This window comes from Halichoerus grypus, chromosome 14 (assembly GCF_964656455.1).
Source record: "Halichoerus grypus chromosome 14, mHalGry1.hap1.1, whole genome shotgun sequence".
Lineage (NCBI taxonomy): Eukaryota > Metazoa > Chordata > Mammalia > Carnivora > Phocidae > Halichoerus > Halichoerus grypus.
In genome coordinates, this window is record NC_135725.1 from 52,710,361 (window position 1) to 52,735,185 (window position 24,825).

The 24,825-nt window shown below is 39.4% G+C and overlaps 1 protein-coding gene across 7 annotated transcripts in view; it reads right to left on the bottom strand.

Moving 5' to 3' along the window:
- Positions 1-24,825, bottom strand: part of LOC118544846 (leucine-rich repeat and immunoglobulin-like domain-containing nogo receptor-interacting protein 2) — a 1,211,198-nt gene that overhangs the window by 29,119 nt on the left and 1,157,254 nt on the right. The window contains exon 1 of one of the 7 annotated variants that reach the window (XM_078061343.1): positions 3,716-3,834. The exons of the other annotated variants lie outside the window; for them this stretch is intronic. The gene's annotated coding sequence lies outside the window, so the exon portion shown is untranslated. Of the gene's footprint in view, positions 1-3,715; positions 3,835-24,825 lie in introns of those variants that run through there. 7 annotated transcript variants of the gene reach the window in all.

The following is a 24,825-nucleotide window of genomic DNA, read 5'->3' on the forward strand; positions in this document are numbered from 1 at the left end:
ACCAGCCTAATGAATAGCAAAATTTGGATGTTCATACTAAGCAATCCAGGTAAAGAGGATGTATCCTTCACTTCTCCACTGTCCTGGTTTAAGATTTGTTCTGAGAGCAGAGAACCTAGATGTGAATCTCAGACCCAGCTTTGTGATCTTGGAGGAGTCACTTAATGATGCTCAGTCTCAGTTTCCTATCTGTAAACTGTGGATAACAATAATATCAACCCCACATGATAGTTGAGAGGACGTAATCAGAACATAAGGGTGTTGTGTAAACTGTAAAGTGCTATACACATGGCATCCACTAGTTGTGCACACAACACATACTGTGTCTTTCCTACTTTGTTCACCTCTGTTACCCTGATGTGATCCCACAATGTACTGGACACATAAAAACACGTAACACTTAACAATTTCTAATTACGTCCAAGCAATTCTGGAAACCTCTTCATAAATCATGATGGTAGCAGTAAGTGTATGAATACATCATTTTATGTCTCAGGAAAATGGGGAACTAATTTCAGAGCAATGGGAACAATTTTTTTGCCATCCAGTTATGGAAAATACATGTCACTTAGAAGCTCTGTAAGTCTCAATGCTAACTAGAAAAGTATTAGTTAATAGTAGAGATCCTGTCCTCATCAAAACCATGAAACTAGTGAAGGACGGCACTCTGTACCGTAAGTGCAAGGACTATAAGGGCTCATCAATCATTTAAAGTCAGTGTGACCTTAGCAGCAAAGAGGCTCAGTGAGGAGGTAAGACACCACGGAGGATAGGTCACAGGGTCTTAACTCTGCATTCAGAAAACCAGATTCATGTCTGGCATCCATCCCAAAGTCATGGATGCTTACTATGTGCCGGGCCCTGTCAGCTGGGTACGAGAGCTACCAAAGCATATAAAGACCTGGTTCATACATTCCTGGGGCTCTCCTGCTCCCCAGTAGGTAGGTGGCCTTAATGTCAGTCATTCGTCTTACTAAGAAAAGCCTTAGTGTCCATATACAGTGAAAGGGAGCAAATGAAGAGTCAGAGAGGTAAAGTCACCTTTCAAAGTTCATACAGCTCACTGGTGTCCCCATAAGCACTGGAATGAACACTTCAGACTTCCAATCCAGTGCTTTCCACGACGGAGTGCATTATTCCTTCTGCAATCTGTAGCAGAGCTTGCTGCATTTGCTTAAATTTGGCTACAATATGCTAAGATATAGGTAATTAGTTTTTGTTCACATTCTGCTAGGGTTTACTTTTCATTGCCAATGTTTTCTTTCTTCCCCCCAAGACTAGAAATGATTGCTCTTTTAAAAAAAATAGTTAAGCCACAGACTGGATATATTTTTGCAAATACATATCTGACAAAGGGCTTTAATCCAATTTATAAAGAACTCTAAATGATTAATTGTTGAGTTTTGTCAGATTTTTTTTTTTTTCTCCTCTTCTTACCCACTAGAAATTTCTGGCAAGGTCTGCATCAGAGTCCCCCCCTCTTTCTCCCCCAAGATGGGTGTAGTCTGGGCCAGTTCCTGGGCTGTGTGGTGGGGAACTGATAGAAAAAGGGGCAAGGGAGAGGGCGACAGGAGAAAGCAAAATCAAGGGCTGCAGGAGTTTTCCTAGGTCTGGGAAGGGTAGCTGAACTTGTGTGGGGCAGTAGATTGGGAAGAACATAAAAGGGGATTTTAAAATTTATTGCTGGGGCATTTCCTGTCCCCATTATAATAAGTAATGCTAGGTTGAATTGTTTTAAAATTATTCTTGGTTGGGACACCTGGGTGGCTCAGTTGGTTAAGCATCTATCTACCTTCAGCTCAGGTCATGATCCCAGGGTCCTGGGATCAAGCCTGGCATTGGGCTCCCTGATCAACGGAGAGCCTGCTTCTCCCTCTCCCTCTGCTGTTCCCCCCTGCTTGTGTTCTCTCTCTCTCTGTCAAATAAATAGATAAAATATTTTTTTAAAAATATTGTTGGGGGCACCTGGGTGGCTCAGTCGTTAAGCGTCTGCCTTCGGCTCGAGTCGTGATCTCAGGGTCCTGGGATCAAGCCCCGCATCGGGCTCCCTGCTCAGCAGGAGGCCTGCTTCTCCCTCTCCCACTCCCCCTGCTTATGTTCCCTCTCTCGCTGTGTCTCTCTCTGTCAAATAAATAAATAAAATCTAAAAAAAAAAAAAAAAATATTGTTGGTTGCTGGGACTGTTCCTTTAAGTACAATACTGCTCTGAAATTGATCTATGAGGGTCACAGGTTTATGAGCCTTACAGCAACCACTGACTTCATCTTATTGGCAGTGGAAGGCTGCATGTGGACCTGCCCAATGCATCTTGAATGTGAGAACCAACCAGGCTTTAATAGGTGAGCAATGAGCTGTAGCACAACTGGCTGAAATCTACCAGGGAAATGGTATCAGCAAATGGAATTGGGTCTTCTGAACATTTGTCTTGTTAAGTACAAATACCTACTTCCACACTTCCTTCAAAGCTGACTTAGAAGGGAGACACACTTACAGTCTAGCCTTTCATTATCATGCTACCTGGTGGCTGAAACTAGCCGTCAGTAGGCCTGAGCTTTGGGCTCTAGATTAAGGTCTGGGAAAAATACAGAAAGAGCTTTGGTCTTTTCTGGGCTAAGGAGATGGAATTTGAGGGCACTGACAAAATCAACGTAATATTTAATCCACTTTATGTGCTTCTAGCTCTGAAGTAGACACCATAGCTGCTCTTACCCTTAAAAATGTTACATTCTAGAAGCAGAGTAGGATAGGAGATTGGCATTTACCGAGATCTACTAGTTTAGATTCATCCTCTCTTACTTTTTAAAATCACTGCAACGCCCCATGTGGTGGTGTTAGTAGTATTCCCCTTTTACAATTGGGGAAAGATTTAGAGAGCCTAAATGACTTGCTCAAGTTATAATTATCATGGTAGACGTTGAGGAGAAGACAATGGGGTATTTAATTATAAGATAAAAGCTGTAAACAAGGGTGTTTTGGGGGAGAGGTTTAACTGAAGTAAGCATTTCTATTTAAAAAAAGAAATTAGGCACATGTGTGTCTTGACTCCAAATTATTTTAGTTTGACAGTTTAGGTGTGATATAAATACATGGAAATGAGACAACAGAGCTGTTATGACATTCTTCTTTCTGAATGAGAAGAGAGGGCATGTCTAACTGCAGCTTCTCACTGCCCGAGGTGGGTGTCATAACATATCAGCTATGTGCATCGTGTATACAACATGTATTTATTTTTTGTCCCACTTTTTGGTTCTGAATCTGCTTTGATGTGAATGTGTGATAATTTTAGTTAGTCAAAATAGTATTTCAAAATTTACAGCTGTACAGGAGGAGGAAGTTCCCAGAGATCTGCTATACAAGATAGTACCTATAGTTAACGTTCTTGTGTAAACATTTGTGAAGAGACTAGATCTCATCATAAGTGTTCTTACCACAAAACAAACAGAGATCAAGCGAAGACAGAAGAAAACTTTCCGAGGTGAAGGAGATGTTTAGTACCTGGGTTGTGGTGATGGTAACACGAGTGTATACATATGTCCAAACAACAAATTGTGTAAATTATATGTTTTTTGTATGACAATTATACTTCAATAAAGCTGGAACAATAAGTAAATAAATGTGATCCTATTTTCCTCTTAGAAACAAAAATAAGCAGCTCCACAGCAAGGAATCAGGCATATGGTTCACAGTATACATCCAACATAAAAAGTTAGGATACCCCCAGTTCTTCCCTCTTGTTCTTAGATACGGACAAGACACTGCGATCAGATTCTGGAAGTCCTTGACTTGAACCCTGGTCTTAACAGTCGGTTGTGCATCTTCGCATTTTTTATAATGATACCAACTCCCGGATCTTTGTTTCCTCATCTGTAATTGAAGATGATAATACTCAACTCTCAGGAGTATTACTGGTATTAAGTGAAAAAAGGTTGAAAATACTTTAGCTCAGTATAAAGCATTTAGTACTGGGTAAAATTTATGGTTCTCAATTAGTCTTTATTATTGTTATTACTCTTACAATTTTTATTATTTTACTATTATTCTATTGGCTGAGAGAAGATAGTCTGTATATGCAAAATCATCTTGCAATTTCCTAACACCTTCTGGAATATTTCAGTTAACAGAGCAGAAGAAAGGTAGATAACATATCAGGTGGAAACAGATTATAGTAAGGTAAAAATTGCAATGGTGAGAGGTTGATGGTAAAAATCAAACCGAACATGTTCTTTTGTCATTGACTGACTGGAACTGAGGATTTTCAATTCCCTCTCTAGTTTGAGAAATTTCTTCTCACTGGGAAACTTTCACATCATATTTATAACAGAGGAGAGACAATGTTATTCTCAGAAATTCCTCTTAGAAAGGGAATTGCATTGTGGGGGAAAGTATTTGGCTGGGTGTTAGATGTTGAGACATTAAGGAGCCTGGTTTGGGCAGAATTATTATTACAAGCTTTAGGTTGTTACTGGCTTTGGGAAAGGGAGAGAGAAGGGGGAAGTAGCATGAGAAGGCAGAAGGAAAGGACAGAAGATAGCCCACTGCCTGGTCTGACAGCCCACCTCTGTCTCCACCCCCACCCCCCCCCCACTATCTTCCCTACATCCTCCAAAAAATAGGGGAAAAAAGGGATAAAACCACTAACCACTAAGAAATGATTCACTGGGGGCAAAGGGGCAGAGTACTTTTGAAGTAGCACCCATGACCCATGGAAACATGTGGCAAGGCAAGAGAAACATGAGGAAGTTAGCCACTTGTAGCCATTATGGGAATGAATTTAATACTCTCAGGCCTGCTATATATTGGGTGTTTGGGCACAATTTAACTAGAGTGTTTAGGAGCGTGGCTTCTTGGCAGTGTTCATTCATTCAACAATATTTACTGAGAGCCTCTGATGAGCCAGAAGGGCTGAGGACCTCTCTGGTTTAGCACAAGAATGCAAATGAAGGAAAAGGGAAAGAGATCTGACTTTCAGGGGAGGGTTGGGGAAAGGAGACCATGACTGGAACGAGGAGAGCTTCCCCCTTGAGTACTTTCTCCCCAAAGGCTCTAAAATTAAATGATGCAAAATCATATATTCTAAAATCAACATTTTCAAGGTAAGTATGTGACAGGATGATGTTTCAGACCATGGTGAGAGGAGCTAAAAATGGTGAGATACACACAAAGGAAGAAAATCTAAGGCACCTTTTTTGGGATGCTCTACCACCGTCCAAGATGATAAAGGACATGACGAGAGCTCCTTGTAGATCATTTTCTCAACTCAGACTCAGGAAGCCCTACCATGGGGCTATTTTCTATGCGATGAGGGTGGGAAGAATGAATTGCCACTTTCTCATTCCATCTCACTTATGAGCACCTTGTTTTGTGAGTTTGTGTACATATTTCTACATCTCGGTCTCCTACCTAATAGAGTTCAAAAGCCCACCTGAAAGGGTCTTTATGAGGATAAATGAGGTGACCTTTAAGCCAAATTTCTGTCACATGAGATGTTCTTAGTAAGTAGTTATCAGTTTTGAATCTAAATGATTATATTTTCAAGATGGCTAAATATGTCTATAGTCACAGAACAGTTTCTCTCTTTAAAAACTAACTGGTTTAAGTCTGGGTTAGAATTGCAACTTTAGCTTTGTAAGTTCCATGCCCCCAACAGCAGAGATAATAGCTCTAGATCACTGTTATAATAAATAAACAAGATATTTATTTTGAAATTGTTTACTTTGAATGTCAAAAAAAAAAAGTCATTCAGTCATGGGAGAAATGAGATTACATGTGGAGGCAACCCTTGGCTTTATACATGAATGATATTATCTATTGCTCAGACTACAGCCTTAGAAAAATATCACAAAGTCATGTGGAGCTATAAAGTTCAATTTACAATGGAATGAGGTGTCCAGCTTCATTTAGGACTCTTACTCAAAAGAGAAAAAAAAAAAATTCAACTGACCTCCCCCCAGACCTGATCTTCCACAACTCTTCTCATTTCTGTCAATGGCACCACCAAGCATCCAGTTGCTCCAGGCAAAAATCAAGAGCTATCTTGATTCCTCTCTTTCTCACACTGCCCCACCCACCCCCACCAATTCATCAGCAACTTGATTGATTGTGGTATCTTTAAAAAAGATAAAAATGGAGACACTATTTTACCCCACTTCCACCATCACCCTAGTTGAAGCCATAATTCTCTCTTCCCCTTAAGACTACCATAGCCTCTTTATATCCTGCCTCAACAGTTGCTCACCAACCAGCCCTTCTCATTTCCATGCAGCAGTCAAGGCAATCAGGTCACTCTTCAACCTCACTGTTTCCAAGTACACATAAGAAACTCTTACCTATTTTTAGGAGCGCCTGGGTGGCTCAGTCAGTTAAGCCGGCTGTTTTTGGCTCAGGTCAGGATCCCAGGGTCCTGGGATAGAGCCCCACATTGGGCTCCCTGCTCAGCGGGGAGTCTGCTTCTCCCTCTCCTCCCTGCTCGTGCTCTCTCTTTCACTACCTCTGTCTGTCTCTCTCTCAAATAAATAATAAAATCTTTAAAAAAAAAAAAGAAAAGAAACTCAAATATTTTTTAAATTCAGGTTTATCTTCTTCCTTTAATCCTTCTTCAGTAGCTATGATGGCGTTTTAATCCTTTTGAATGCTGCCAGATGTTTCCCACCTTGAGACATTTGCCATCTCTCTTCCTTCTCCCTGGAAAGCCTTCAGATCTTTGCTTGGCTTGCTCCTTTACTAAGTTCAGGACTCCCATCAAGGGTCCTCCTACTATCCTTTGTGCTCACCCTGATTTATTATTGTCCAAAGCCTCTCTCCTTCCCTGAAGCAGTATTATATGATTGTTTACTTTTGACCAGTGAGTTTCCCAATAGAATGGGGGGGGGGGGGGGGGGACTTTATCCTATCCATTGCCTCATTTTCAAAGTATGCAGAGTGTTTTTAATAAGTACTTGCTGAATGAATGACAGACTGACCTGGGAGTATGTATGTATACAGAAACTATAGTAGGAACTATACCATGGGTGGAAGGGTCTGGCAGGTACTGGGTGATGAAATGTGTTGGGCAGGCATGAGATCATTCCAAAAGGCCAGCATGCAGCAAGTGCATCACCATTATGTGCAGCTGGAACCAAAGACCCATGACCAGAACAAAAAGACAGGTCACTATGGGTCAAACACTGTACTGCACACTTGCATATACACTGTCTCATTTAGTTCTCACCCTAGTGAGACTGATATTTTTCTCATTTAGGCCAGATGAGGAAGTAGAGACATGAAAAGGTAAAATCACTTCAAGTTCATACAAGAAAGTGGTGAAGCTGGGATTTGAACTTAGGTTTTCTGACTTCAAGTTTAAGGTTTCTCCCCTCAACCTGTTGCTTCTATATTGCTACCAATGTTAGGAAAGCTCAATAGAATGAAAGAGAAGAGATGACAGGAAGAATGAAAAGGAGTCCCAGGTTTAGATGCCTCAACCAAGGCCCATTTCTGCTTAAGTCCACTCCTGATGCCCCAGAATGTATTAAGCAGTCGTTCCTTTGCCTGTCAATAACTCTCATTTAGCACACAGCACATATTTCCTTCTGTTCTTACTCATCATATACATTGTGCAATTATTAAGCTGAATGTTATGATATCACTACTATTCTATTGCTTTTGACCTACAAAAATTGCAATTCAGTATGACTGAACCTAATAGGATGAGCATTCCTTGAAGGCAGGAATCACATCTCATGTCTCTTTGCCTCTACTAGTTTCTGACTGGGTAGTATCTATGATTGATGATAGTGGATATACAATGACCCTCATAGAAACAGATGGAGGACAGACATAATGGCCTATGTTTTTCAGCACATTGAGTATATTTCATAAGTGTTACTGGGCTTCAGTACTTTTGCCAGGCACCACACCAATGGCATTGACCTCTAATTCTTTTACTTCAATAGAGAATCTCACCCACTGAAACTTCCAGTGTCCCTTCCCCTCCACAGTAGCCAATTTAAAAAGTTAGAACACTAATAAAAAGAAAAAACTCGTAATAACTACCCACTATACTAAGCACTTTGTGTATATTATTACAATGCGTCTTTGTCACAATCCTGTGAGAAGATATAATATCCCCATTTCAAAGATGAGGAGATTAAAGCATTCCATGTTTGAATAAGTTGACCAATGTAATAGGGCTAGTAAGTGGCAGAGTCAGAATTAAAACTCAGGTCTGTCTGACACAGAGTCCGTGTGCTTAACCAGTCTGATATACTACATCATCTCTGACAAGACGCATCAGGCGCCTTGCTCCCTATAGGCATGAGCCATTCGGGGTGTCATAGAAACAAGCCTCACACACTCACTCTGCTGTCTGGCATCCCTTTTCCCCACTGGGCCTCAAAACCGAGAACTGATTTTGATTTGCTGAAGAAGCCAAGGAGTTCAGGGGCATTGGTGTCAAGAGCCACTCTCCTGGATAAGTAGCCTCTCTCAGCCTGCTTCTCACTAAATACAATCAGGCAGGTCAGGGCCATCACAGGAAACCTCACGCTGTGTGGCAGAGCCAACAAAGCATCAAATCTTGATGAAAAAGAATGCAACTCCTAATTATTCTAAGCTCTGCTTTTCTTTCTCTCAGTATTCATGTGCAGGTACTCACACCACTGCATAAGGACTTGGGTTAAACACCAAAAAACAAAGAGAAGGGCTTCTCCACACTGAGGTGTGTCATTGAGCTTGTCTACAGCTTCCTCTGAAGGGCTTAGAGGGAGGGTAATTTTTCTCTCCAGGATGATTCATTTGTAGCTTTGGTCTTTTTACCTCAGAGCAAGCATATGGACTAGGTGACCTCTAAGGTTGTCCCATAAGCCCTCAAGATCTGTGCTCACATGATAAATCAAAACAAGATAGTTCGGAGCTTCACTTGCATTCTTCTTCACTGGCAACCATAATTAGTACAGTTCTTTCAAGGTTGGGCAGATGCCAGGTGTGAGAGCAGCCTTATTTTTAGAACATTGGAGTCAGTTGCCCTGGAAAAGGATGCAGACAGAAAGGGAGGAGGAGACAACCTGAAGGGCAACTTCGAACACTTAGGAACATAAGTAAGATATTGATTATGCCAACATAGGGATTATGTAACTTCATATTTGGCAGACATTTTCACTAGTTGTTTCTCCCACCTCATGGGACTCCTATGGAGAGTAGAGCATTCCTGAAGACAAAAATTGGGGGACACATACTTTCTTTATGTCCAAGGAAGTCCATTAGGTATTTGCATTATTTTGTGGGGAACAGGCAGTCATATTAAAATCTTATGTATTTCAATTCCTGCCACAAGTCAGCTAAGATATATCCTATTAAAAAAAAAAAATCTCTCTGTTCCCAGTCTTCCTTCACCTGTCTCTCATTCGCCGCAAGATTCCAGTTGTTATCAAAAGCATACACTCCTGAGATTAAGAATTCCTCAGGAAACAAACTGAGGGTTCCTGGAGTGCTGGGGGGGATGGGGTGGCTGGGTGATAGACATTGGGGAGGGTATGTGCTATGGTGAGCGCTGTGAATTGTGCAAGACTGTTGAATCACAGATCTATACCTCTGAAACAAACAATACATTAAATGTTAAAAAAACAAAAAAAGAAGAAGAAGAAGATAGCAGGAGGGGAAGAATGAAGGGGGGGAAATCAGAGGGGGAGATGAACCATGAGAGACGATGGACTCTGAGAAACAAACTGAGGGTTCTAGAGGGGAGGGGGTGGGGGATGGGTTAGCCTGGTGATGGGTATTAAAGAGGGCATGTTCTGCATGGAGCACTGGGTGTTATACGCAAACAATGAATCATGGAGCACTACATCAAAAACTAATGATGTAATGTATGGTGATTAACATAATAAAAAAAATAATTAAATAAAAAAAATAAAATAAGCCAGAAAAAAAAAAAAGCATACACTCGCTTTCACAGCTATCTCCAGCGAAACCCACACCCTGATGATGGGAAATTCCCACCCTGAGTGTTCAGATTGATTTCAATTACTTTTTTGTTTCTGTCAAGTTACTGGCAAACATGATAATGACAACACAGTTGACTGTAGCTCACTCATCATATAGTTTGACTGCAAACACCCCTTCTGTCCTTTGCCCTGACCTCTTACTGACAACACTCACTTTCTATACCTTCTCAAATCCTCATGTATTCTAATGCTTGAATACCAACCTCAGAGGGACTATAGATAGGTGAAAAAATAGGATACCATTTACATCTCAGTTACAGAAACAACAGCTATGTAAATTGTGATATTTTGGCTCAAAATAATGTCTACACCCTCATTAATTTATTCAACATTAATCTTTGAACCATATCCTGTGCACATTGCTAAAGCAGAGGCAAAGGAATGATCTCTTGGTAGAAATAGAGGGTAGATAGGGAAAAGAAGCAAAAAAAAAAACCCCTACAAATTACAGTAGTTCTACAAAAAGGTAAATATTTTAATAAAGGTGAGAACAGCATGCTATGAGAGAACAAAGGAGGGAGTGATCAATGCAGACAGAAAACTAGTAATTATGGAATTTTGTGTGATAACTAGAAAAGGGCCTAATGATATAATGTAAAGTGAAAATGAATCCATAAAATTGGATTAATACTATGGACACATAGTTGCATATGGAGATGCATTAAAAGGCAATGGAAGTTGATAGGTTAATGTGGCAGATTTCTGGTTGATTTTTCTATTTTACTTTCTCTTTAGTTTTTGGAATAAATAAGAAATTTAATGAGGAAGCAATAACTAAGTCAATGGAGCCTGGTGGGAAGCATTACTTTCTAAAATGGATCTCGCCTAAATAAGAGGAAGCATAAAAACCCGACAGACTTGCTATAACTGGTCCACGAGGCTGATGTGTGGATCAGTCTCAGGGCCACTTTTCAGCCATAAGTGGGAATGACGGGAACTCTTTTTTCCTTGTATTAACTAGAATATGTTGTCATTAGATAGGAGGCCACCTATAGAATCATTAGTTCTCCAGATAAAAGGTATTAATCACTTGACCATGGATAATACAAAAGCTTTACTGACCAACTTGCTAAATTTATGGACAATACCAACATTTGTCTAATTTTCTGGAGAAAAGGCCAATGTTTGAAGTATAAGTGAATGTGGGGTTCTCGTAGTATTATACATCATATTTGGTAACTCTTCTTCTTTTTCTTTTCCATTTCACAAGTATCCCAGTTTAAGAAATAGGTTTTTTCTTTTTTGGCAACTAGCATTTTGAGGCTGGATTGTGGATAATTTTAGTATTATCCTTGATTCTTCATAGACAATGTATCAGTATTATCTCTGACTTTTTCCTGTTCAAGTCCTACTTATCATTAAAAGTCCATCTCAAGCTGTACTCCTTCCATGAAGTCTTTCTTGTCAACAACAAACACTAAATGGATGATTTTTCTCCTTTTCTTCACTCCTGCCTCTTTAAGCATAGGTTAATAATCAGTCACTTTTTAGGGCACCTGGGTGGCTCAGTCAGTTAAGCGTCTGCCTTCGGCTCAGGTCATGATCCCAGGGTCCTGGGATCGAGTCCCGTGTAGGGCTCCCTGCTCAACGGGGAGCCTGCTTCTCCCTCCCCCTCTGCTCATTCTCCCTCTCAAATAAATAAGTAAAATATTAAAAAAAATAATCGGTCATTTCTTAGTGTCTAAATATTTATGTGTACTAGCCTTTACTCCTATACTTAATTGTAAATTCCTTATAGGGAGGCAATTTTATCTTTTACCACTTACCTGTAGTAAGTAGCACAGGGTGAAAAACATCAAGAGCTCAATAGATACTTACTTTTTTTAAACAACTGATTTATACTATCACAGCACACACATACATATCTATTGTTTTGAGCTTTAGTTGACATGGGTATCAAGAAGCCTCTTGTGTAAGAATATATCAAACTGAATTTTTAATCTCCCAAAGAGAAATGTAATATTCACATACTTATGTTCAGCAAGATTCCTTGCAAAACCATCAGTTATTTCTGACACATAATGCTTCTTGCTGGTTTTCTACCAAATTTAATCAAAGTCCAGGACAACTTTCTGCAACATCCGTAACTGGGTGAACCACATTGTCTGCCCAAGGTCAGGGCTAATTATCCACATTTGCACCCACCTGGCAGATGTGAAACACTCAAAATATGTATGCACTCGTTAACTGAGGGTCAAGCTGTTCTCGGCAAAATTCAGCAAAATTCCAGCTGAAGTATGATGGCATTCATTTTGAGGTAAAATTCCCAGGTCATTAAGCACTTTGAGATGTGATTCCTTCTGTAGTAAGTGAGAGGATTTGAGTCCAGATGAACTGCAGTCTGGCTCTGTTCCTAAAACTGTGTGACCTTGGGCAGTTCCCTTCCCCTTGTTGAGTGTCAGACTCCTGCCTTAAAACCTAAAGTTGTTTTTCTAACTCATCACTAAGTATGGTTTCGGCTCAGACTATGATGCTCTATTGTTTAATTGAATACTTAAAGCTCATTTTTATTGTGCACTTACTATGTGCCAGGCAATATACTTTTATGAGTTTGCACTGTGTACCCGGCTGAATTAAGCCAGCTTGGGTTTAACCACAATGAAGATATCTTTGCTAAAATATGTCTGTTTGCCTTGTCTGAAAGCTACTGATTAAGCCAGCATTTGTTCTCTAGGTTCTAATGGTTCTAAAGCAAGTTGCATATGACTTTACTGCTGTCATTTTCTAGGTGCCAAGCAAGTCATTCATTCCCAAATTGTGTTCAGTGGAGTTGATACTCCTTTCAAAGTGTAGGCTTCCAAGGTATTTATTCTAAATGGGTTTCAGGAAATAAGTTCATACAAGCTTTTTTTTGAAGTGACATTAGTGTGTTGTTTAGTTGCTATTAAAAAATTAGAATGTGTTTTGATGTGCCTGAATGGCTCAGTCTGTTGAGTGTCTGATTCTTGATTTTGGCTCAGGTCATGATCTCAGGGTCATGGGATCAAGTCCTGCCTCAGGCTCTGCGCTCAGTGGGGAGTCTGCTTCTTTTCTTCTCCCTCTCCCTCTGCCCCTGTTGCTGTCGCTGCTCTCATGCACGTGTGTGCGCTTACTCTAATAAATAAATAAATAAATCTACAAAAAATTAGAATGCGTTAGTTCTTTATAATATGCTTTACTTGATACCTACTGTGGTAGCTTGTCTCCAAGATGATGACAGCTTCAATACCTTTCCCCGCTATATACATGAAAGGGGAGGACGTTCTTCTTCCCACGTGAATCTGAGCTGGCTAATGATTACTTTGACCAAGAGAATGCAAAGAAAATGGTGCTGTGTGACTTCTGAGGCTAGGTCATATGAAGCTTTCCAGCTTCTACCTGAGCCTCTCAGAATGCCACGTTGGGGAGGCCAGCTGCCATGTAAGAAGCCCAAATGTTCTGAGACCACCTAACTTGGGAAAGCCCAAGCTAGCCATGTGAAGAAGCTTCATGTAGAGATGCCTGACCAGCCCTCAGCTGTTCCAGCCATTCCAGCCCAGCGAGCCCTCAGATAACTTCAGTCTTGGCCTCATCTGACTGAGAGTGTACCAGGACCCAAGCAAGTACTGCCCAGTTGAGGCCTATAAATACCAGCGTGTGAAAAAATAAAAACAAATTATTATTTTAAGCCACTACATTTTGGGGGTGATTTGTTATCACACTATGTAAATGGAAAATATGCTAAGCTCAAAAGACCATCGTAGGTAGAAATTTCTTATATACCTTAAGTAGGTCAGATTCTACTAGAGGGTGCAGAGTAGAGAGTCAGTCCAGAGTTCCCACTTACTTTTTGTGCTGGTTAAAAATCTTGGCAGAATAATAGAATAATTTAGGCATACTCAGGAATGCAGAATCAAGAGGGAAAAGGTCCATAGAGCCAAAACTCAAATATATCTAGAGGAAGAAAGACACGTTGGGCCCTGGACCTCAGGCTATTCAGACATAATGATTTAGTAATTAGAAGAAAGAGGAATGGAAGTCTGAAAAGAACAAGAGAGGCCAGTGAAGGGCTTCTTTGTAAAGAAGACAACCTAAACTGGTATCTTACCTTCCTTGGACAAAGCTCCTAATGGCCCCAGACCTGGGTCTAGAGAGCAAGCAGAAACAAAGGCATTCACTCCCTGAAAATCCAATAAACAAAACACAAAAAAACAAGACAGAAACCAGATAGTTTAGGAATGCCATTGTCAAAAGCATAAAGCACATCAATGATAATGGATGAATCCTAGATGAGAGACTGGTGGAAAGAGAAAGCAATTGTGCTTTGTGTGCACATGTGAGTTCACAAACTCCTTCAACTCAGTCACAGGGTCTAACAGGGAGAGTGGGAGGGTGTGCATACGGTGCCCACGTGCCCCTGTGTGTGGATGCCTGTGTGGGCTGTGGAGGACGGGATGGGAAGGATCCTTGTTAAACTTCTGTCCTCAGGGCAATCTAGTTATGGTGGGCTATTTGTTCCCTCTGATGTCTCCCTGGTTTCTGGGAGACACAGGTCCTCCTTTTAAATGTTAGAGAAGTCAGTGGACAGGATAATGGGTTTCTCTTAGTCCAACAAAAACAGACTGTCCAAAGAAATGTTATGGCTCGAGGGGTGGGGGGGTGGGGGGCAGATGCTGACTTTTAGGACTTGGCAACTCTCACACACGTGTTACTTAACAGAGATATAGTGGAAATTGTACATAAATAGTTAGAGGGCAGAAGAGATTTCAAATGACAAAATTCTCCCCTCATTCAATATCAGATTCTCTACACATGAGGTCAAATAATTGTTGTTATGGTCCTTGAAATGAGCTTTTGAGGGGACTGGATTATTCTTGAAAATCTTTTTCTCAGATATGCAACAATGATGTGATATTGGTTTTAGATACTTAAAAGGATAAGCTCAATGAAGAGACCAGACATGAGTGACGGAGAGCCTAAATACCATGCATTTACTGAAGGAGTGCTAGGGAGGGGATCATATTAAAACATGAGAGGCAGGAGCAGGGCTCAAATCACAGAATGGCACAATTCCAAAAACAAGTAATTTTTTCTAACTTGTAATATGTTTTTAACTGAAACAACGTTAAAAATGATGGTTAGCTTTACTGGGCAGCCTTCAGAAGACAGGCACAATATAGGGTAGAGCCAAACAATAGTATGGACAGGCCTAACAGAAGGAACAGAGAAACGAGGAAGAACATGAGAAGGAAGATTGGGTGTTATTTTCCTCCTGGTTCATTCGTTAAATTTTAAAAACCTGAGTCAATGGAATTTGACTGAATTCTTTAATAAAGGTATCGTGGACAATCTTCTCTGTAGACAAAGGCTTTTTAGAAGGTTCTAGGTTTATCAGATTTCTAATCTGATGGGCTAGAATGCAACCTCTGCATTCTTGACACCCTATTCAATCAGATAAGCATTTATTGAGCACCACCTGAATACCTAACAGTGTGCTAAATTCTGTAAGGACTAGTTCTGACATTTTTGGATTTCATAGACTTACAGAATTTTAAGAAGTGCAGAAACTACCATAAAGTTGACAAGTCCTTTTTATTTGCCAAGAAAGCACACATAAAAGAAAATAACTACCATCTATTCTCATAATTATGCTTCACTGTAGCCTGGTAGAAACATTACCTAGACTCTCAGAAGGGAGCCACTGCACCGTGCAGTACCTAAAATTAATATAAAACATATTCCCACCTGCCTAGTCTCCTTCTCATGACATGTCAACTTAATTTTTAGTTGAGCAGTGCTTAAAGCTGATATCCTTTTCAAGACAATTGCAAATCAGTTTTATAAAATGTTTTAGATTAACTGATCATTATATAGCATTTCAATCTTTCTTAATTTGGACATTATCTGTTTAGGACCCATAATCACCATCAACTTATTTTTACAGCATGTTAAAGGAAGATTCTTAATCTAGTAGAGAGGATGTTCAAAACTTTTAAAAAAATCATAAAAAAAATCATAGAATCCTTTCTTCAAATAAAATCTTATTCAGGAAGACCAATATCTAAAATAGATCAAAGTGAACTGTTCTGATTGAAGCGGTCTGCTTGCTTCCCCTTGCCTATCTTCCCCATACCACAGCAGCCTCCAAGGCACCTCCATGCAACCCCCAGGGCTCCATGGAGCCGTCTTGAACAGCTGCTGATCTAACAGAGCCAGAGACTTATAGAATTTCTGAATCAGAAGATACCCTAGCAATGATTTCAAATTATAGAATATAGAACATAAGAACTTTAGAGCTCAACTAATTTACCTCCCTGAAATCAGAGATAAGGAAACTGGGGCCCAGAAGGGTTTCAAAGGATTCCCCTAGTGTCACATTCATTGCTACTTAATGGCAGACACGTGACTGGCGCGAGCCAAGCTACTCATGCTGTTTGACAAAGTCCAAGTATGGGGGACGATCCTGAAAACAGGAGACTCCACAGCTGGCTCCTGCTATTCTCTTTCATTTTGTTTATGGCAATCTTTATAATTGTGGGACTATTTCTGGGGTTTCATGATAAAGTGACTACTCATCTTAGTTACGCCTATCTAAGCCATCATAATGAAACTGATTCCACGAGGCCCCCCAGGCGCCTCAGAAGTGGCAGGATTCTAAGAAAGGAACAGTTCAGGCTGTTCCACAGTTCACCATATTTCCTGCGCTATAGAACAAAATAGCAAGACGGTCACGCTCTGTCTAGCACCTTTCTCTTTGCGTACTCTTTTTTAGTTTTAGCGAAAGTCAATAAGCGGAAATCAATAAAGGTCATGTTAATCATTACAAAGGAAAAATAAAAGGCGGCTATGGCTGTAATCAAAAAAATGATCTAAGATTATCTCAATCAATTGTGAAAAAACATAATCACATGTTACGAAAGTATGGAAAAACAAAAAAATCCTAACATATAAATAAAGTTCCTCCAAGGCTGTCAGGAGGAGATGCTTGCAACCTGACCCTGTGTGTGTGTCTCCTCATTCGCCGACGTCGTCCTTTCCTACGAGAGACCCACCCCGGCTGGAGCTGGACTCCGGCATGTGACTAAAAACCAGGCCTCCGTGACTCTAGTCGAATGTGGGTTTTTTTTGTTTTTTGTTTTTTTATCTTAATGCAACTCTCCTGCAAGTATTATGCACAGGAAAAAATGGCAGGGCCAATTGGAAAATAATTAATTCAAGCAGAGAAAGTATCTAGCAGAGAAGAGGAAGACCAGACAAGAAGATAAAGGAATGGACAAGGGGATCCTATCTTTGTTCTTAAGTTCAAGAGACACAGAAATGGAATCATTGTTACAAGAGGCTCACAATCTAGTCGGTAGAACAAGAATGAGGTGCAAAAGGAATGTTAATGACTCTGCTGATGTTCTAAGAAAACCAACTCCAAGTGATGACATGAAGTCACCAAAAATCTTGGTCATAAATTGGAAGTCACACAGATAGAGGAGGAAAACTTGCAGCCCCATAATCACAGCGGGTTAAAAATTAAAGCTTAGGGGTGCCTCAGTCCATGAAGCGTCTGCCTTCAGCTCAGGTCATGATCCCAGAGTCCTGGGATCGAGTCCCAAATTGGGCTCCTTGCTTGGTGGGAAGCCTGCTTCTCCCTCTGCCTGCCGCTCCCCCCATTTGTGCTGTCTCTAACAAATAAATAAAATCTCAAAAAAAAACAGTTAAAAAAACTAAAGCTTAGACTATAATCTGACAATCACATTTCTCCAAGCTTGACTGTTTCCCTACAGCCTAAATTTCATACACTTTGGGAGCGGGCACTTACTGCTTTGCAAGATGCAGTGCTAGGTTAGGGCACAGTTAGCCCCATCAATCAGATTGAATATTACAATACAAACACCACCAACACGAGTCCATGGGCACAGATAAATGAGTCCTGGGGGCGTATCGTGGGGCAGTTTTATGTATAGTGTTGTGTTTTTTCACCCTGAACTCACACGGTCAGTGTGCAGTAGATACAAATTCTCTCTCCCCTCTTCTCCTTCCATTCCTTTTTCTTTCTCTTTCATACTTCAACTTGTTTAAACATGTATAGATCTATGTGTATGTGTGTGTTTATACTCATGAACTGGACAGAAACTATTTTTTCCTAATCTTTAACAATAGTTTGGATTCCAATTTCTATTCACATAGAAGACAATGGTATGCTCATTCCTATACAGCTCATCCATTAGCAAGTGGTTCTAAATTAGAAGGCACTACAACTGAGAAAGATTTCCTAATTGTGCTAATTCATTTATTTTTCTGTTAAAAATCACTACAATAAATGGATTTATCCTCGTCCTTGCATAACTTTCCATTTATCCATTCAATTGGTGTTTATGTTCTTATCTTTAAAATGGTTGAAATCATGATGTGTCATGTAATTTTGCTTTCCATTTTGGTCGCTTTGTAAGCACTTGTCTAGATTGCTACCTAGTCTCTTTGTCCAGGTAAACAAAGCCAATGTACATGGACAGATGTAAGTACACAAAAACTAGTCATCTTGATTGGGATCAAGTTTCTCTGTCTCTTGAACACCACTGTATACAAACATGAGGACATGTCAATATTGCTGGCTTTAGAGTATTTTTTATTTTTTATTTTTTATTTTTTAAAGATTTATTTATTTATTTATTTATTAGAGAGAGAGCATGAGACGGGGGAAGGGCAGAGGGAGAAGCAGACTCCCCGCCGAGCAAGGAGCCCGATGTGGGACTCGATCCCGGGACTCCAGGATCATGACCTGAGCCGAAGGCAGTCGCTTAACCAACTGAGCCACCCAGGCGCCCTAGAGTATTTTTTAAATTGGCCATAATTTTTTTTTTTTTTAAAGGGTGGATTTGAACCCATTGAATAGATAATTGAACCCAAAGGTAACATCTTTTCTTTTTAAGGACAACGAAATAAAGGAATTACTTTTCAGCATGAGAAGTATGAATTGTAGGATATCTGTCCTGGAATGCCGGAACCATTAGCTCTTTATTAATTTAGCTTTCTGATATGGTACATTGTCTTTTAAAAATGAAGTATTTACCTAATCCTCTCTAATTGGGATTATTTCCTATGATGGGCTCTTGAACTCTTTATTTGCAATTTTCTTTTCTACCTCAACTTAAAATACCAAGCAAAAAGTGTATCATTTAAATTTAACATATATGTGACTAGACAACAGACAGTTAGCTCTTCAAAGATAGGAATTTTTATCTGATGCATTTTTATTTGCCTCCCCAACTTGCAATGCAGCATTGTACACATAGTATGTGCTCAATAAAAGTTCATTAAAATGAATTGATTTTAACTTCAACATAATCAGTTACCAGGTGACATGTCTTCCTGATCAATCTAAGCCAGTTTGTAACCTAAGTTCTGACACTTATTAGAAGCGTCATTTAGGGCAATGACCATTCGACGGTGTTGGCGGAATATACACACTAGAATCTGAAAAGCTATTACCTTGAGTAATACTGCCATTTCAGTCATGGATTAAATCAATTAACTGATTTCTGACTCCAGGAAGATTTAGACCACCTGGCCTTTTATATTCTGGTCATTCTGTTTAAATTCCATTGAGTTTATGCACATTTATTTACAGAGTTTGGCACAGTCTCTGGCCCACAGTGGATATTCAGAAAGGGCAGATAACAAATTAATGAAATCCAAAAGAAAGCAAAATTTGAGCTGAGTTTTGAAGACAGGTGAGAGAACTGGTCTAGTAGGATGAGAAAAGGACACCAAATAGGGTGATGGTTTGAAGTGGGGATGTGGGTAGAGGTAGAAATATTGGGGAAAGTCCCTAATGAACTACACTTAATACAGCAGGGACTGCTCTGTGTGTCTTGGTAGCAGGTACGTATACAGCAGGAGTTCCAGAAAGAGGTCTGTTTTCATCTGACATAATTTATAAAATCATCAAGAAGCCCAGTAATACTCAGTACTCACAGATATGAAAGGCATTTACTTAGACACCTGCGGTTAGGCTGCCTTTGTTATGCAAGAAGGGGAAATTTCCATGATGCACATAAATTGCCAGGGTTTTTGAAAGTGGCAGGTTACTGTGGTCTCCCTAACCTGGAAAAAGGAAAATGTTAACTGCTTTTTTCCCAATAGCATGTGACTCTCAACTGGGTTTTTTACTTTAAAAATGGTATCATTAGCTGAAGGTAGGATCGGCTGAGACCATACCAATTCAGTGGCCCTCCACCATAGTCATGTCAGACCTTGTCCACTATTCTGGAATGTTCTGTGCCCACCATGGACATTTTAGAAGTCTAGAACATGTAGAGCCATTTTAGTCTGAGGTGACTTGGTTACCATGCTTCTTACCCTGATCTGGTATGGGAATCATTCTATCTGTGCTTTCCAACTCCTTCAAGAGGATGGGGGAACAAATAAGATTGCATTCCAACATTTTTCTCAGGTCTCCTTTTTTCCCCTCCTTCTTCCTCCCTTTTTCTTGCCAGTTCAGTTTCCCTCCTCCCTTCTTCCCCATAGTTTATATCTAATCCTCCACATACCCTAGGACATTTGGTGTTTAATGTCCCAAACTGGTATACTTATTTTCTCTGTAGAAAGTTCAATCTTTACTTATTTTCCCCAAGTTTTATTCAAAGAATGTGGCTGCTCCCAAGTGTCCTGTTGGGCTGTAGGCCTGTTTATTTTGAGCGGGTTATGTTTGGGTGATTTCTAAGATTCCCTTTTCAGCTGCTGAGGAAAGTAAAAATGGCAGTGAGTTTGGATTTATTTTTTCATATATAATCTTTTATTTTGATTGTAGCTTTGACAGGAATGCATTTTGCAAATCCACACCTCTCCAGCACAGCCGTTTCAGAGCAAAGGGAAAAAAAAAAAAAAAGCCTCATGAGAAAGCATCCAAAAGTGCATAGATGGTCTTATCATTTTGAGATAGTCAACCTGGCCCAGTATCCCTTCTTTGTCTGGTTTCTATTAAAGCTATTAAGAATGGATTCAGCGGACTGCACTTCCTGTCTATCTTCCTGGAGATGTAAACCCCTATGGCATCAGAGTCATATGAATAGGACTGTATGTACTGATAAGCAATTATCACTGGGGAAGAAGAAGAATGATAAGGTCTAGGCCTATCACAGGGCAAAGACACTAAGATTTATTTCCAGTGTTATCAGGAGAGCTTTGCTACCCATGCAAAGCTCCTTCTGGGAGAAAAAAAGGAAGAGAAAAGCATAAGAGGAGATTACATTTCTTGCAAACATTTATCAATCAAAACAAGAAACTCTGAATGCAAAACTGAAACACAATCACAAAGTCAATTTTAAATGGGGGGAAAAAGCCACAGAAAACATGGGCCTTCTGAGGATTAAAAGGAAGAAATCCTTACCTAAGATTAAAAAAAAAAAAAAAAAAAAAGTCCTTACCAGAGATCAAAATAGAGAAGGGCTAGGAGAGGGAGGAACTGTGAAGAGATTGCTTTTACAAATGATTTGAGATTGAAATAATTTATACAGCTCGTATTCTGCCATTGAGAGCAAGATGAAAAATTTATGGAACTGTATAAAATGGCTTGCATTAGATCAGAACTATAAAAAATAGAACACAAGCTCAACTCCAGGGACTCAGCAAGATTTTTTTTTTATTAGGAAATCCAAGTTGTCCATGGAATGCAACTTTAATCATGAACTTGATGATGATGCATATTAATTCCAACAAACCCTTTTAACCACAGTATCTTTTGCCCCAATAGGCCGACAATGAATTCTCAAGGAAAGCTGAAAACTCTATTAGGGAACACTTCCTACTGTGTGTTCTTTCTTAAGGGCATCCTGTCTGAAATGAAAATTTCAAGGCATCAGCCAGTTCGGGAGCTAACTAGTAGATCAAGGAATACTAAAATGATTTATCACAATCAACTTGCATGGTTCCATATAGAAATGCGTTCCACTAACACTGAGCAGCAATGCCTAATGAATATTTATGATTGAACAAATTGAGGGAGCAGCTAATCCACATATAATGAGCTAGTCTCATTCATTTCATTCACTGATTCACACAATTTTTTACTCAACACCTAGTATGTGTTAGGCACTGGACTAAGTGCTAGAGATGATGAAGTGAACAGACAAGACATCTGTCCTTTTGTGACTCATACAAACTTATATTTCACTTGTCTGTTAGTTTGTATTTAAATTCTTTTTTAAAGCCAAGAACTCCTTTTTCAAACAAAATCACTTATAAAGCATAGAATAACATACTCTTACACAAAGGATTTTAGATAGGAACAAAACGCGGAGGCAGGTCATCTAACCCAACTCCTTAATTTAAGAAATGTAAAATCTAGAGTCATTTGTCCAGTGCCTTACAGTTTGCATCACAAGGAAGTCTAAAACCCAGGAAATGGTGATATGCACAATAATAACTGAAACCCAAGGGAATGCTTTATTGGAGAAGTGAAAACAATTGCATGGGTAGAAGAGGTAGGCAGGAAAGGCAAAAAGAGCCATGCGTGACAAAAGCAAAGAAATGGTCCAGTACCAAATAGAACCTTCAGATTACCATGCCAAAAATGAGCAGTAAACCTGACTATGAAAATGTCTTTTTAGTTCTTTTCTTTCCAAAAGGATAACCCCACTTATCTGTATTTCTAGAGTACTGAAATTAGTCTTTTGAGAGTTAAAATGAAATGCCCTTGGAACCTCTCTCAGTCACTAGATGCCCTTACGAATTGAACAAAATGTTGGAAAAAAATAGAAAGGAAATGATCTTTCTTTTTATCATTGTGATAGCTAACTTCCAACAAATTAACTCATACCTATTAAGAGTCTGTATGCCTGAAATAGCAATTCCTGACAGTTGCAGAGCAAGGTATGGCTTCCTAAGTATTATCACATCATATGTGTATAACAACCCTTTGATGGTTGGATGGACAACTACACCGATTTCTAGTGTATTGATAAGAACACTCAAGTGACTTGGTCAGAGCCAAAAGAAATCAAGATTGTAGACCATGTTATCTGCTTCCTGGTTTGGTCTTCTTTCTACTGTATCATGGAGTCACTCACAAAAAGCCTAATGTCCAAAAGGCTCCGCAGGTGAGCTCTTTCTCTGCTTATGGTAACATTCAAGTAGCCTCTTCCACAGAGCTTGGGCAGTGTAGATGTTCCATGCATGTTTACTCAATGACCACTTTTGTTGAAATCAGGGGCTTTTATTTTATGTTCTAACATCGCTCCTAGCTTATAACATCTGTCAGAAGAATTACTCCACTCCACTCTCAGGAGAGACCTGCAAAGGTGGGCAGGCTTTCTGTGACAAGTGACAAAGTAGGGAGAGATTCAAAGATTCTGTTGTTGATGTGCAAACCAAAGGAAAATCCTGAAGTTTAACTTAATTCCCTTATGATGTTTACCAGCATTCTAGTATTTATCCACCCAATAGCCCTAACTTGACTGCTCTTACAAAATATACATTTATCTATCAATTTTACACATATATGATAAATACTATATATAGTATATAATGTGACTGATGCAAATAATATTAGGAAGGAACAACTATACTCCTCCCAAATCACAATGAACATATCAAGGTTAAGTATAATTCTACTGTCTATATCTATGCAACATTGTACTGAAGTTTGCACCCAAGGTAATTAAGAAAGAAAAAGAAAAGGCATCAAGATTATATAGAAGCAAAATTACCTTTTTTTTTGTTGGTGTTATCATCTTGCATATAGAGAATTCAAAGGAATTCACTGATAAACAATTAGAATGAGTCCATCAGTGGCTCATGATACACCATCAATATAAATATATAAATATCAGTTGTATTTATATGCATTGGCAATGAACAATATGGAAATGAAATTCTGAAAATGATTCTATTTACAATAGCATCAAGAATAAAAGTTAGGACTATATTTAACCAAAAACATGCAAAACTATAAAGCATTGCTAAAAGAAATCTTAAAAGACCTAAATAAATGGAAATACACCCTATATTCATGGATTGGAAGATTTAATATTGTTAGGATGGCAATACTCCCCAAAGTAATTTACAGGGTCAGTGCAATCCCTATCAAAATCCCAATTACTTGCTTTGGAGAAATGGAAAAGCTGATCTTAAAATTCATATGGAATAATAAGGGACATAAGTAGTCAAAACAATCTTGAAAAAGAAAAATAAAGTCAGAAGACTTCCACTTCCTGATTTCAAATCTTAACTACTAAGAGTGTAACAACTACCCTTATCACGGTGAGCATTGCATAAAGGATTGGCAATTTGCTATGTTGTACACCAGAAACTAATGTAACATCGTATATCAACTATACTTCAATAAAAAAAAATTTTTTTTAAAGTGACAGTGGGGCGCCTGGGTGGCTCAGCCAGGTAAGCACCTGCCTTCGGCTAAGGTCATAATCCCAGGGTCCTGGGATCGAGCCCCGCGGTGGGCTCCCTGGTCAGTGGGGAGTCTGTTTCTCCCTCTCCCTCTGCCCCTCTCTCCTCTCATGTGCACACTCTCTCTCTCTCTGTGTCTCTCAAATAAATAAATAAAATAAATAAAAAAGTACCAGCAGTCAAAACATTGTGACAATAACATAAAGAGAGACAGGTAGACCAAAGGAATAGAATTGACAATCCAAAAATAAATCTTTAAATTTATAGTTATAGATTTTTGATAAGGTGTCATCAAAATTGAAAGGAGAAACAATCAGTTTTTCAAGTAATCCTGGGATAACTGGATATCCATATGCAAAAGAATGTGGTTGGATCCCTGCTTCCCAGCATACTCAGAATGAGTCATAAGCCTAAGTGTAAGAATGAAAACTAAAACTCAGAAAAAAACCCCAAAACAACATGAGTAAACCTTCATGATTGGGCATTAGGTAAA